This window comes from Dendrobates tinctorius, unplaced genomic scaffold (assembly GCF_039654945.1).
Source record: "Dendrobates tinctorius isolate UK_male_01 unplaced genomic scaffold, ASM3965494v1 ptg000003l, whole genome shotgun sequence".
Taxonomy (NCBI): domain Eukaryota; kingdom Metazoa; phylum Chordata; class Amphibia; order Anura; family Dendrobatidae; genus Dendrobates; species Dendrobates tinctorius.
In genome coordinates this window covers 92,235,326-92,250,201 of record NW_027361671.1, presented here as the reverse complement: position 1 = coordinate 92,250,201, position 14,876 = coordinate 92,235,326, and the positions used below count along the sequence as shown (strand labels likewise).

The 14,876-nt window shown below is 40.7% G+C and overlaps 1 protein-coding gene across 2 annotated transcripts in view; it reads right to left on the bottom strand.

Moving 5' to 3' along the window:
* Window positions 1-14,876, bottom strand: part of KSR2 (kinase suppressor of ras 2) — an 887,084-nt gene that overhangs the window by 532,154 nt on the left and 340,054 nt on the right. The gene's annotated exons all lie outside the window — the stretch shown is intronic.

Sequence of the window (14,876 nt, the reverse complement as noted above, 5' to 3'; positions counted from 1 at the left end):
TCACGTATTTCAGAGATTTACACGGAAACCCCGGTGTAAGTACTCAGCGTAGAGCACAGGATAAATGTGCGCTGAGCCTTACTGCGATCTTTGGGAGGCAGAATGAAAAAATCAACAGCATGTGAAGAATTGGTTTTATTTATTTTTATGCCATTCCTCATGCGGTATAAGTGTTTAGGCGACTTTATTCTTCAGGTCAATGCGATTTAAGCGATACCAGATTTATATCGTGTTTTTATGTTTGGCTGCAGTCACACACTAAAAGATGCTATTTATTGTGAAAACTAGTTTTTGCATCACCATATTTTGAGAGCTATAATTTTTCCACATTTCAGCCGACAGTCATGTGAGGTCTTGCTTTTTTAAAGGACAAGCTGATGTTTTTATTAATACCATATTCAGGCACATGACATTTTTTGATCACTTTCTATTCCAATTTTTGGAAGACAGAATGAACAAAAACCAGCAATTCAGCAACTGCTTCTTTTTTTTAATACCGTTCCCCATGTGGTAAAATTGGTAAGACCGCTTTATTCTCTGTGTCAGTACAGTTACACGATACCTCATTTATATCGTTTTCTATGTTTTGGCACGTTTACAAAACTATTTTCCAGGAAAAATAATTATTTTTGCATCGCTTTATTCTGAGAGCTATAACTTTTTTTAGTTTTCTGCTGATGGAGCTGAATGGTTGAAAGGTTGTATTTTTGCGGGACAAGATGATGTTTTCAGCGTTACGTACGTCTTTTTGATTGCGTTTTATTGCATTTTTTGTTCGTTGGTATGATGAAAAAGCATTGGTTTTTTGCCTTGTTTTTTATTTATTTTTACAGTGTTCACTGAAGGGATTAACTAGTAGAACAGTTTTATAGAGCGGGTCATTATGGATGCGGCGACATCAAATATGTGTTGTTTTTTTATTTACATAAATAAATGTATTTATTGGTAAAAAAAAAATTTTTCCTTGGGGGATTTTTAAAAAAAATATTTTTACACATTTTTTTTAAACTTTATGACATTGACCCAATATAGGACATTACTATTTTACATCAGATCGCTGATCTGACACTGCACAACAGAGTATCAGATCAGCAATCTGGCAGGCAGGGAAGGAGGCATTCTGGAGGACCCAGAAGGACCGCACGGTCATCTTGGTGCTGGGGGTCTCCATGGAGACCACCAGAACAACGTGCTCACATTGCGTTGTTCTGGTGGGAGCGCCCATGGTCACAGAAATTCAGCTGGCTGCGAGAACAGCTTCAATGAATAGCGGTGATGTCACTGATGATACGCTCCCTCATAGCCTGACCCACGCTCAAAAGTTCATCGCATTTCAGCCAGTGAGGGAGCGCAGACTCAGTGACGTCACCACTAGTCACTGAGCCTGCACTGGCAGCATCTCATTCATTCACCAGCATCTTAGCACCGTCATGGTGGCAAACTGAATATCCCCCAGATATGGATTACGGTGTGGGACAGAACGCCGGACAGGTATGGTATATTGTTGGTTTATTATTTTATGTTTTTTTTACAGGAGAACAAGGGTTTCGGGGTATTAGCAGAGGATGTAAGTATAGTTTAATTAAGAACAATAAAGGAGTCTGTGTGTTTATTTCAAATAAAGGATTTTTTAATAGGTGTCTGTGTTTTATTTACTACTAGCTGAAGAACCCGGTGCTGCCCGGGCATAATAGCTAATTGTGGTTAGTTATAGCAAATTATAATTATCCTCCATCCCATAGTCCCGTGCCCATATACCCATCATACATATCCACGATCCCATAGGCCCGTGCCCATATACCCATCATACATATCCTCCATCCCATAGTCCCGTGCCCATATACCCATCATACATATTCCTCATCCCATAGTCGAGTGCCCATATACCCATCACACATCCTCCATCCCATAGTCCCATGTCCATATACCCATCAAACATATCCGCCATCCCATAGTCCCATGCCCATATACCCATCATACATATCCTCAATCCCATAGTCCTGTGCCCATATACCCATCATACATATCCGCCATCCCATAGTCCCGTGCCCATATACCCATCATACATATTCGCCATCCCATAGTCGAGTGCCCATATACCATCACACATCCTTCATCTCATAGTCCCATGCCCATATACCCATCATACATATCCTCCATCCCATAGTCCCATGCCCATATACCCGTCATACATAACCTCCATCCCATAGTCCCGTGCCCATATACCCATCATACGTATCGGCCATCCCATAGTCCTGTGCCCATACACCCGTCATACATATCCTCCATCCCATAGTCCAGTGCCCATATACCCATCACACATCCTCCATCCCATAGTCCCGTTCCCATATACCCGTCATACATATCCTCCATCCCATAGTCCAGTGCCCATATACCCATCACACATCCTCCATCCCAAAGTCAACCATTATGACATCATAATGAGCGGCGAGGCTTGCAACCTATGATGACATCAGCGTCGCCATGGCAACCATTATGACATCATAATGAGGGGCGGGGCTTGGGGAATTGGAACGCTCGGGGTTAAAATTTCACCTCACAACATAGCTTAGGATACTCTAGGGGTCCAGACGTGTGACTGTGCGAAATTTTGTGGCTGTAGCTGCGACGGTGCAGATGCCTATCCCGGACATACATACATACACACACTTGAGCTTTATATAATAGATTTGACTATTTGGGGTTAGCAATGGGGGTGTCTAATTGATGCATCTTCATTACTAAGCTCGGGGCTTGATGTCACAAAGGTGACATCAACACCCCAACTATTACCCCATATGCCACCACTACAGGGCAAGTGGGAAGAGCAAAGCTATGTGCCAGAATTGGTGCATCTTACACATGCGCCTTTTCTGGGGTGGCTGAGCACTGTTGATTGTAGCCAGGGGGGAACCACTATCCATGGCCCCTTCCTAGGCTATAAATATATATATTATACATGTATGTATATATATATATATATATATAATGTATATGTATGTACAAATTATATACAGTGCCTACAAGTAGTATTCAACCCCCTGCAGATTTAGCAGGTTTGATAAGATGCAAATAAGTTAGAGCCTTCAAACTTCACACAAGAGCAGGTTTTATTAACAGATGCATAAATCTTACAAACCAAAAAGTTATGTTGCTCAGTTAAATTTTAATAAATTTTAAACATACAAGTGTGGGTCAATTATTATTCAACCCCTAGGTTTAATATTTTGTGGAATAACCCTTGTTTGCAATTACAGCTAATAATCGTCTTTTATAAGACCTGATCAGGCCGGCACAGGTCTCTGGAGTTATCTTGGCCCACTCCTCCATGCAGATCTTCTCCAAGTTATCTAGGTTCTTTGGGTGTCTCATGTGGACTTTTATCTTGTGCTCCTTCCACAAGTTTTCAATTGGGTTAAGGTCAGGAGACTGACTAGGCCACTCCAACACCTTGATTTTTTGCCTCTTGAACCAGGCCTTGGTTTTCTTGGCTGTGTGCTTTGGGTTGTTGTCTTGTTGAAAGATGAAATGACGACCCATCTTAAGATCCTTGATGGAGGAGCGGAGGTTCTTGGCCAAAATCTCCAGGTAGGCCGTGCTATCCATCTTCCCATGGATGCGGACCAGATGGCCAGGCCCCTTGGCTGAGAAACAGCCCCACAGCATGATGCTGCCACCACCATGCTTGACTGTAGGGATGGTATTCTTGGGGTCATATGCAGTGCCATCCAGTCTCCAAACGTCACGTGTGTGGTTGGCACCAAAGATCTCGATCTTGGTCTCATCAGACCAGAGAACCTTGAACCAGTCTGTCTCAGAGTCCTCCAAGTGATCATGAGCAAACTGTAGACGAGCCTTGACATGACGCTTTGAAAGTAAAGGTACCTTACGGGCTCGTCTGGAACGGAGACCATTGCGGGGGAGTACGTTACTTATGGTATTGACTGAAACCAATGTCCCCACTGCCTTGAGATCTTCCCGGAGCTCCTTCCTTGTTGTCCTTGGGTTAGCCTTGACTCTTCGGACAAGCCTGGCCTCGGCACGGGAGGAAACTTTCAAAGGCTGTCCAGGCCGTGGAAGGCTAACAGTAGTTCCATAAGCCTTCCACTTCCGGATGATGCTCCCAACAGTGGAGACAGGTAGGCCCAACTCCTTGGAAAGGGTTTTGTACCCCTTGCCAGCCTTGTGACCCTCCACGATCTTGTCTCTGATGACCTTGGAATGCTCCTTTGTCTTTCCCATGTTGACCATGTATGAGTGCTGTTCACAAGTTTGGGGAGGGTCTTAAATAGTCAGAAAAGGCTGGAAAAAGAGATAATTAATCCAAACATGTGAAGCTCATTGTTCTTTGTGCCTGAAATACTTCTTAATACTTTAGGGGAACCAAACAGAATTCTGGTGGTTTGAGGGGTTGAATAATAAATGACCCTCTGAATAAACTTTTCACAATTTAAAAAAAAATTAAACAAAGAAATAACATTCTTTTTTGCTGCAGTGCATTTCACACTTCCAGGCTGATCTACAGTCCAAATGTCACAATGCCAAGTTAATTCCGAATGTGTAAACCTGCTAAATCTGCAGGGGGTTGAATACTACTTGTAGGCACTGTATATATTTTAAATGTATATATATATTATATATATATATGTGTGTGTGTGTTTTGAAGAATATTTTGTTTAAAAACGATGTGTACAGTTATGTTTTACAATGCTATTTTAACATGAGTTTTTACATAGAGAAAACTGCTGTATGTAAAAGCTTATATTAAAATCGCATTGCATACGGATTACATACGGATGTCATTCCGATGCTGCGTTTAAAAATCGCACAGAAATCGCTTTGCACTCGCATGACGATCACATGGCACTCGTCGTTTTTTTCGGTCCGGAAATCAGACCATTTTTTTTCTCACAGATGGGTATGAGCCCTAAAAAGAATCTTTTTCAGGTTCTGGCTAACAGTGATATAATAAACTACTTGGTTTCTACAGCACAGTTCTCCGTAATGTCATGCTATCAGTGAAACAATAAGGAGGAATACTCCAAAAATTTACATTTATATCTCAGCAGTGCGGCGGTATCCATCAACAACACTTTAGCAGGAAAATTTCAAAAAAACATTTCCCATTCTTCTCCGCTAATGCACCAACTGAATTATAAAATATGAAATGTAATAATGGCCTAACCAACCATAAAAATACTTTTTTTAATTTTTATGGTTGTCAGGTTCAAATAGAGACAGAGAAATGGGAGTGAAGAATACGTTCAATCTCCAGGGCGACTCCATGGAAGATAACAGAATCGTCTGCTGCTTTCTGTGTGATATTCTCCTCTCATCTCCTTCTGGGGATTGCAGTTATCAAAAGGAACCGCGATTAATTACCAGAAGTGCCTCCTGCAGGCAAGATCCTCCTTATTGCAGTAAGAAACCTTTAGAAATGGCCAACTGCTGGACTGTGTTAAAGATATCATTTTCTGCGGCTTTTGATCATCGCCCTTAATTATATTGAAGCGGAATAGACATGCAAATCTAGTAATAGGATTTAAAAAAGAAAACTTGTTTTTTTCTGTTTAATCATTTTCTTTCCCTTTTTATTTTGGTTAATAAGAGTGAATCTCCTTAATCTCTGCCTTTTCTTTGTGCTTGAATCATGTGATCCCACTCCATATAATAGAGTCCTCTTTTATTAAGTCGTTAAATGGGATAAGAACAAGTTCAATTTAAAATAAGGAGTAAAGTAATTTTTTTTGCAAAACTTTATAGATTTCTTTTCATTTTTAGCTTCCTGATTTATGGGTATATGTTCAACATTATGGTTAATTAAAGAAGTCCTCCTGGTAACTTTCTTATTTGCTATACTTGTCTAAATACGTCTATGGAGCATAAAAACAAGGATCCATAGTTACTTTGCAAGGGTACCACGTATGGTAAAAATGGACCATTTATTTTGATCAGACTTTCATCAGACTTTCATCAGAGTTTAATCAAAGTGTGGTCCAAATGTCCTCCGTTTTTATCGTGTGAGGAAAAATAAAAATAAAAAATTTCTCCACCTTCTCGTTTCTGACAGTCCATGAAAATCAAAACACACTTGGATGTCTTCAGAGTGTGTTTAGATTTTTCTCACCAGCCCATTGACTTACAAGGTCGATTTTGATTTGATCCATGGATCAAAATCAAACATGTCTCTTCAAGGTTTTGGTGTTATCATTCATACTCTCTGAAAAAAGGCCAAGAAAGCAAAAATTCTGCAGGGGTATGAAAATTTTGGAGCACAACTGTATATATTGGAGGTGCACAATAATTATAACTGTCCAGGTTAAAAAAAGAATCTATGTACACTAGGATAAGAAAAGCCCTGAGCGGTAAGGTACAATTGCATTGTATCCTGACATGGCTTTTCTCATATCAGTTCCTCTAAACAATAATGGTTCAATTATTATAGGATGAAATACTCGAGGAACAGATATAAGACCAAAAGGTGAAACTACAAATTAACAGTTCTCAGCCGTACAGATTTGATGGAGGATAATTAGACTGAAAAGGGCTACATATTCCAACAACAATAAGGTTCAGAAATGTATCACTGTCTTTAAAAGCGTTTAAGTTACACAATGTATACTATGAATTTGTTTGGCTTTTTGAACTATTGCAGCATATTTATGTATGTTTCAGACTTTGTTATGTTTAGTATAAAATCTGTCAGAAGCCAAAAAAGGCTACTTTGGGAAGAATTAGCTAAAGCCATTGGGGCTAGAAGATCCCAGAGGAACTTTTGTAAATGTTTGTCATGAATGAATAGATTAAATTTCCTAATTAGTTTCTTGACATTGATGTAACTGGCCAGAACTCAGGAACTCTCCTTTGGACCATAACCCCTCCAGTGCACCAGATATTCTAAGGACCCTTGCACCTTACAAAATTTTTTTTTACTTTATACTCTTGAGTTCCCTCTGATCATTACAGGTGGAGGAAGATCTCAAATGGGGTGAACGTTCAAGGAAGTCTTAGGTGAAGAGCTACAGGATTAATCACCTCAAGTTTTTCCTACAGATTAATATATTTGGGCCCCATTTTAGTGTAAGGAACTTTGAGTTTGATGTTTTTAATGGATAACTACACCTTGTCCCCATCAACAAAGCCTGGCCAAACCATGCGTCTCTTATTAGCATATGAGATATGAATAAACTGGGCTTTTTCTAGTTTTCTCTGACTTCAAACACGATAAGTTTAAATCCACCCACAGATTTTTCAGCCTCTGGATTGTCCATCTCAGAAGCCAAAAAAACAAGGATAATACATAAGATAATTGATGAATGGAAAAGTTTTAATGGACTCTTAATACTGATTTTTAAAACAAACTCAGCTAACGGAAGATATTCCACACCAGTCAGACTGATGATCATATACATAACACTTAAGATATTGTTCGGCTAACTGATTAACAAGATCATTCTGACCTTTGGTTTCTGGGAGGTTGGCAGAAAAAAAGAATTCAATATTGGCCTTATTACAAAATGCCTTCCAAAGTTTGGAAATGAACTGAGTACCACAACTGGAAACAATATTTTATGAAATACCATAGAGACGGACAAAGTGATGAATAACATACATTAGGTTTGGGAGATAATTTGGACACAGGGACAAAGTGATATTGCTTATAAATCCTGTTAATAACTACCAAAATAATTGTTTTTTCTTCAAAGGATGGCACATGAGTAATGAAGCACATAGAGAGGTAGAGGACTCTATCGAATGGGCAAGGATCAGAGTAGTCGGGCAAGCAAATATTCTCTACAGCCTATTTTTGCTGGTTTTAAATAAGGCTGGTTTCAGATTTGCGTTCAGGAGGGCTGCGGCTGGCAGTCTACTTCCTCCTTTCTTCCTCCCTGAAGCTCCGCCCACTCTTCGCCTACTTCTGTATGCGTCCTGCGTTTCCCTGCATACCTATCTTTAACATTGGGTACGCAGGGACATGCATTGAATGCGGATGCGTCCACATGCGGCGATTTGACGTGTGCGGCGACTGCACAAAAACGCAAAATTTTGCGTTTGTCACCGCACACATCAAATCTCCGCATGTGGACGCATCCGCATACAATGCATGTACCTGCTTACACAATCTTAAAGATAGGTACACAGGGAAACGCAGGATGCCTACAGAAGTAGGCAGAGAGTAGGCGGAGCTTCACAGAGGATGAAAGAACGAAGTAGGAAGCCATCCGCAGCCCTTCTGAAAGCAAATCTGAAACCAGCTTAAGGGCACTTTCACACATCAGTCGAAAAACGGAAGAAACAGATGGAAAAAATGATGCGATGGATCCGTTTTTTAGCTGGATCCACATACAACACTCACTCCTCATAGTCTGGTAATGCAGTCTATACTAGCGCATGGCCGAGCGGCCATGCAAACCTTTTATAGCCGCATCCTTCCGGGACCTTCCTGACCTTTCTAATGGTCCAATCCGAGCTGGAGAAGGACCTGAGCATGTGACCGCCGATCTCGAATGAGAGATCGTCCCACGGGCATGCTCAGTGGACCGAAAGGAGGACTTAGTCCCAGGAGTAGCTCGCTACTGACCAGCATGCGTTGCTATAGCTGGACCAGAGGTGGAAGCAGCAACCAAACCCACAGAGCTAGTCTGGGCAGAGCGCCAGGACCGACGAGTCTGCTGAGCAACCTCCTCTGCGGCTGGAGAGGAATGGGAGACCGCCAGAAGTAAGGCTTGGGATTCCCGCTGTGCAGCGACAGGAACCCGACGCCTAACAGTTATGTTTCGCACGTTCTAGGAAATGATGCTATTCTTTGAAGGAACACTTGAATGCCAAAAATTTGAGATTACTGACATTGTAATTTCCCTTTGCAGATAAAAATTTTCATGAAAAGCCAAGTAAAAGATGATTTACCTTGTGGTAACACAGCTCCATCTTTAACCTCTGAGGCATTAACCTCCATAACAAAATAACGCTTAAGGTCTGGCTAATGGAAAGGACTAAGTCAAGTTTACAATTGACAATATCAGCTCCTTTTTTAGTTAAATCAGACTTTTGTTTGGCAATCTTCATAGATTAAGATAGTAATAAAATGCATCATAAACTGTATTTCTTCCTAGCACCTCCATTCACATGCTAGCGCTACTTTTTTTTTTTACAGTTTATATGTCATAGCTGAGTGCTGGAACAACGTTAGATTCAATAGTTAATATGTTTCACAGAACAACGCGACAAAAGACTATTAGTAATTGGCTCAAGTGAAGAAGCAGAAAGAAATAGGTGACCTTCATTAGAAATGACATTATAGCAAATGAATGGAAGGAAAGAGGCATACACAAATGTCTTGCAGGAACAGAATATTGCTTACATGGTTATTACAAATGAGTTTTTTAATACCTCCAGAAATTAAGCAGCCTCTACAAGTATAATGGGATTGTCAATATGATCTAGAGCATTCATTTCTTAGTTTGGCCGTGGAGGATAGCATACACCTTCACCAAAGAAGTTAAACACTATCATTCACGTGTATAATAGCTGGGACACCAGTATGCACACAGCACAGGCACACAAAGTCCTAGTAGCTCCATAGTAAAGAGATGGAGGTATTCTGTATGGCGCTGTCCAATACCTCTGTATTCTCCCCTAAAAGCACTGATTCCTTATAGTATTTCACTTATACATTACATAATAGCAATAATGGAACATAAAAAGAAAAACTATAACACTCGTACTCAAAATATAAAAAAAACAGAAAAACCTTTTGAGCAAATAGTGCTATTTAGTTAATGAAACTTTTTATCTTTTATGCATATTGGATATAAGTACTGTGGTATCTTCTTTCTATGCTGTTGGTTTAATAAGATTCCATTTAAGATGTTCAGGGAATTAAAATCCATAATTCTAAGAAAAATCACACTTTTTGTCAATCAGCCTTGAGCCTGACCATTGACTGTGTCTAGTTAGGTGAATTGTTACTATGTAGTAAGTGAGAAAGGAATCAAATGCAAGGAAAGAAGAAAGGGATTGGGCAGAAGAAAAACATTATAAAGATACTGCAGTAGCTTTATATCGGCTGGCTATATAGGAAAAGGCGGAGCTTCATTAAAAAAAGGAAAATTTGGAACACAGTTGAGTTTACAATGTTATAAGCTATGAATGTGAGTTTCTACCTTCGATGAAGGGTGGATTAACACAATGAATAATTATTACCGAATTTCTGTTGTAAAATCCGCACGGAAATTCTGCAACAAAGTACAGTACAATATTATTTAACGGAAATCTGTCATCAGGTTTTTGCTATGTATTCTGACAGCAGCTTGATGCAGGAACACAAACCCTGATTCCAGAGATGTATTACTAAATGGGTCACTTGTTGTAGTTTCAATAAAATCACTGCATTACCAACAGAAGATTATCACTAGATAGCACGCTGCCTCATGTCATGTAGTGCTCCTGCTTTGTGTAAACTGATAAAAATATCACAGAAAAAAGGCAGCCATATTTACCAAGCCATAATAACAATAAAGCAGAGAGGTTTACCCATCCAGGCCTCCAGACAAATGCACTATCAGGATGCAGCGGACCCATATAATTAAGATGGCAACACAGGTGCAAAAATACCGATGAAACAATCGCGCAAAGCCTACCAATACATGGAGGGGGCGGTTGCCTGGTATATTGATGCCCAATAAAAACTTGTATGCGGCGCTGTTCACACTATGGCAATGCACAGCATCCAGGTCAACAGCCTAGTAGTGACACCCTTCTATTAGATCAGGCGGGCTGCCCAGCGCTACCAAAATGCATGCCATGTGAACAGACACCGCAGTTTACAAGACCAAATGGGCCCAACTGCACCCTGAATAAAAAGTGCAAAAACACATAAAAAGGTGAGGTATTAGCTGATATTTTGGCCAAAATACGTGAGCCCGTAACCGGCGCCAAAGTCCCCACATTTACGGGTCCCTAACACTAAATCCTAACACTGAAATAGCACAAGGAGAGGACTTAGAATTATACGGGTCCACTGCATCCTGATAGCGCAATGGTCTGGAGGCCTGGACGGGTAAACCTCTCTGCTTTTTTGCTGTTTTCTTGTATCATTGGAGGATTTTTAAGTCCTCTTCTTGTGCTATTTCAGTGTTAGGATTTAGTGTTAGGGACCCGTAAACGTGGGAACCTTTTACGCAGGTTACGGGCTTACGTATTTTGGCCAAAATATCAGCTAATACCTACCAAACCATAATACAAATACACTACAGGATGCAGCAGCTCACTGATAAAGGTGAAGGCGGCACAGGTACAAAACACTGATGAAATATCAAATCAAAAATGCCTTGCAGGAACAGACTATTGCTTACATGGTTATTACAAATGAAAGGTTTAGTACCTCCAGAAAGCCTACCATTCAAGAAGGACATAGTTGCTTAGTATTATAAGTGCAAACGGAGAAGGCTAGGTTCACATTTGCGGTTTAGTCCGCAGCGTTTGATGCGCATACATCTGCATGCGTCCTGCGTACCTATCTTTAACATGGAGTACGCAGGGACATGCGTTTGTATGCGTTTGGGTGCGTTTGCGTAAGGTTGTGCCTTTTTGCAGTATGCGGCAGGGCACGCCGAATGCATCTTGTTGCATTTTTTGAGGCGTCAAATATCTGCAGTCATCCGCATGTGGATGACTGCGGATGACGTGCGTAAAAAAAAAAACGCATTAAAGGCTATGGAAACGCATGTGTACGTTTTGCATTTGCGTACGCAAGAATTTACATAAGACATGGGTGTGGCTTGTGTAAATTCAAAAATTTGCTGGGAAATAGCATTTGCCTATCTTCCGCAACTGCAAACACATGCATGCATTTTTGCATGCGGTTGCGGACGATATGCTGCAGACTCAACCGCAAATGTGAACCTAGCCTTAGGCTTGCAAAAGGCGCCAGTCACACACATAAGTACTACGCACAGTATCTGGCTTATAACCTATTAGTGATGCTCATACTATTAGAATAGGCGGGCTGCCCAGCACTATATGTGCACCTCATGAGAACAGCCACTTTAATTCCCCAAACCAACACTAATGGGCCTGACTGCACCCTGCAAAAAATGAAAAATATACAACAAAAAGGTGAAAAAAAAAGCTATTAAATCTATGAGGTGTTTGTGGATATCTTGCCTGAAATACTCAAGCTCACAATCCACGTCCAAGGTCCTCATTGTCATGCAAGTCCCTATACCTAAATGTTTTATGCATTTTATGTCCTTTTTGGTGAGTTGCTTTAAATTTTAATGTAGGAACTGACAAGGCAGTGAGGTCCCTTGACGTGGGTCGCGAGATTGCGCATTTTGGCCAAAATATCAAACAAAACCTCATGGATTTCATACATCTTTTTCATCTTGACTGGTGAGTGGATACTGAGTTCATGAAGGAGGGGGAAATAGTGGTTTGTAAGAGGAGAAAGGGGCAAATTTCTCTAGTAGGATATATTGTAAAGTTTCTTTTATTCACTCATGCTACTGATTTCTGTTACGAGTGGCGGAAGGCACTAAATAAAAAATAAATGAAGTGCCTTCGCCACTCGGGGTCCACCGTGCGGCAGGTGATATAACCGCTGCTAGAGAGGCAGAGCACTGTAGCGGTAATGTGCACGGGGTTAACTGCACCCTAAGTGCACAGAAGCGAGCTCTGTTATGCTCACAGAGCTGCAGGCAAAAGTATAAACTAATACGCTGAGTCTGTTCAGGGACACAGACTAACAGCGAAACTGTCACGGTATTTAGAGTCACAGAAGTAGCCTTAGGCAGGACTACTCCCTCTAGACCTACCGTTAAATAAGACAGGAGGCGTCGCAACTGCAGACGCGGTGTGAACAGAGCCACAGAGGAAACACCGCAATATTGCTGGCGCGATGCAGGACGCTGGCTGCTGAGAAGGTATAGCTGGAGCGCGCTGGCGCTAGCGCTGCTACTGGCGGCTGCCAAATCACTCACACAATCGTAATAACCAAGGAGGGGGATATTTAATGAGTCAGTCACCAGTCCAAGCATCCATCACCAAACACACAGCAGCAAGTATGAAAAATAATAGCACATGGCGGAACAGCCATGCACACTTTTTATAGTGACCGGGACCTTCCGGAAATCTCCAGAGCCCTGAGCTGAACCAATGGAATCAGGAGCAGGACCTGAGCACCTGACTCCTGAACTCCAATGGGAGCTCATTCCAGGAGCATGCTCAGAAGCTGGCTGAAAGGACTTCGCCTCTGGAGACAAATGTGAGGATCTGGATCTCTGTATAAGTATGGCAGGACACAGATTCCTAACAATTTCTGCAATGTACAGTTCACAGTTAAAACATTTCCAGAAGTAAGATTTATTTCTTAACCTCTCAGCCACCCCCTTTTAAATATTTTAGATGAAAATGTCAATAAAGAACCACTGACTAACATTCAATAAAAATTTGCTATTTTTTAGGTTACATTGCAACAGACTTGGACCTACCGTAATACTGAGTATGAGGAAATGACATGAATAGGAAAGGAGAGACTGCAACTGTCCAAAAAGGAAAATCTTATATCCCACATATTAAAATCCTACAAAATGCTATTGCACTAACCATAAGCTTACTTATGGAAGCAAAGCAAATCTACAGGCTTAGAAAGGTTAGGAATATATTTTTGTACTTTTGTTGAATGCATTTTAAGAAGTATAAGAGGATTTTACTATGACATATATCATGCATTTTAAAAGACAGGGCAAATCCATGGATCTCTGCAAGTCATAGAGTATAGAAAGCCTTTTTCATTACCATACCATGCTCTCCAATTAAAGAACACGTACGCACAGACTCTCGACTAACAGTCTAGCTCCAGTGAGTATCACAGACAACACGCTACAAAAGCCAAGCATATTTTGTTGGCCTCATCTAACAGACAGACGTTAATTCTTGATACCACAAATAGATTATAGCACACTGTAGTGTGAAATCTTAGCATTCACAGGAACCCTGATTCCTGTCAAATATTCCTAGAATCCAAAGTGCAGAATAGTTTGTGTTCAGTGAGTGCAGGGGCCATTACAGGATGTGAAATGGAAGTCAGTCTGAGCCTAATGCTATAGCTGAAAAACATATCCAGGGTAATATAGTTAATTCTGTCCAAATGTAGAAAACTAAAGGACCAAAGCATCAACGAGGACTTAAGACATGACTGTAGAACTATACAGGACCGAGAGTTAAACACAATATGCAAAAGGGCAAAAAACTGACAAAAAGTAGCTGTAAAGGATGTTTCCTTCACTGATTACATAGAGAAAAAGCCATCATTCTCCAATCAAGAGGAAACTCCGTCCTGACCCCAATGACTCTGACTGCCAATCACTGGAATCAAGTGGCAGCTGAATTAATGATTACTAGCTGGTTTCCTGTATGTCATGTCCATTATAGCCAATGGTGGATTATGTAGCACCTGAACACAGTATAAAAGATCTGACAGCAGTTAAATAATCACTTTGCCTTTTTAGCTCTGATATCACTTAGAATTCCAAAAAAATATTGGTCTGTAGTGATTTTCAAAAGGCTGTCAAGTGACTTAAATGGAATCTGTGAGTAAGCTTGAACCACTAAACTGTTTATATGTGCATGTAGCCCAGTGAAGGATGAACTCATTGGCAGCTTTATATTGTGAATACGGTGAATCATGATCCATGTTATTAGAGGTATGCAAATGAGTCATTAAGTGTTATGGGTAGCAGAATACACTTAATGAAACTCTGCCACTTCAGGTTATTAACATACTGACTACCTCTCTCTATTGATCAATAGCTGAATAGATGATGTGCATCTGTAGTATGTTGATGTTTTCTGCTATAAACAATGATGCTGCAGTA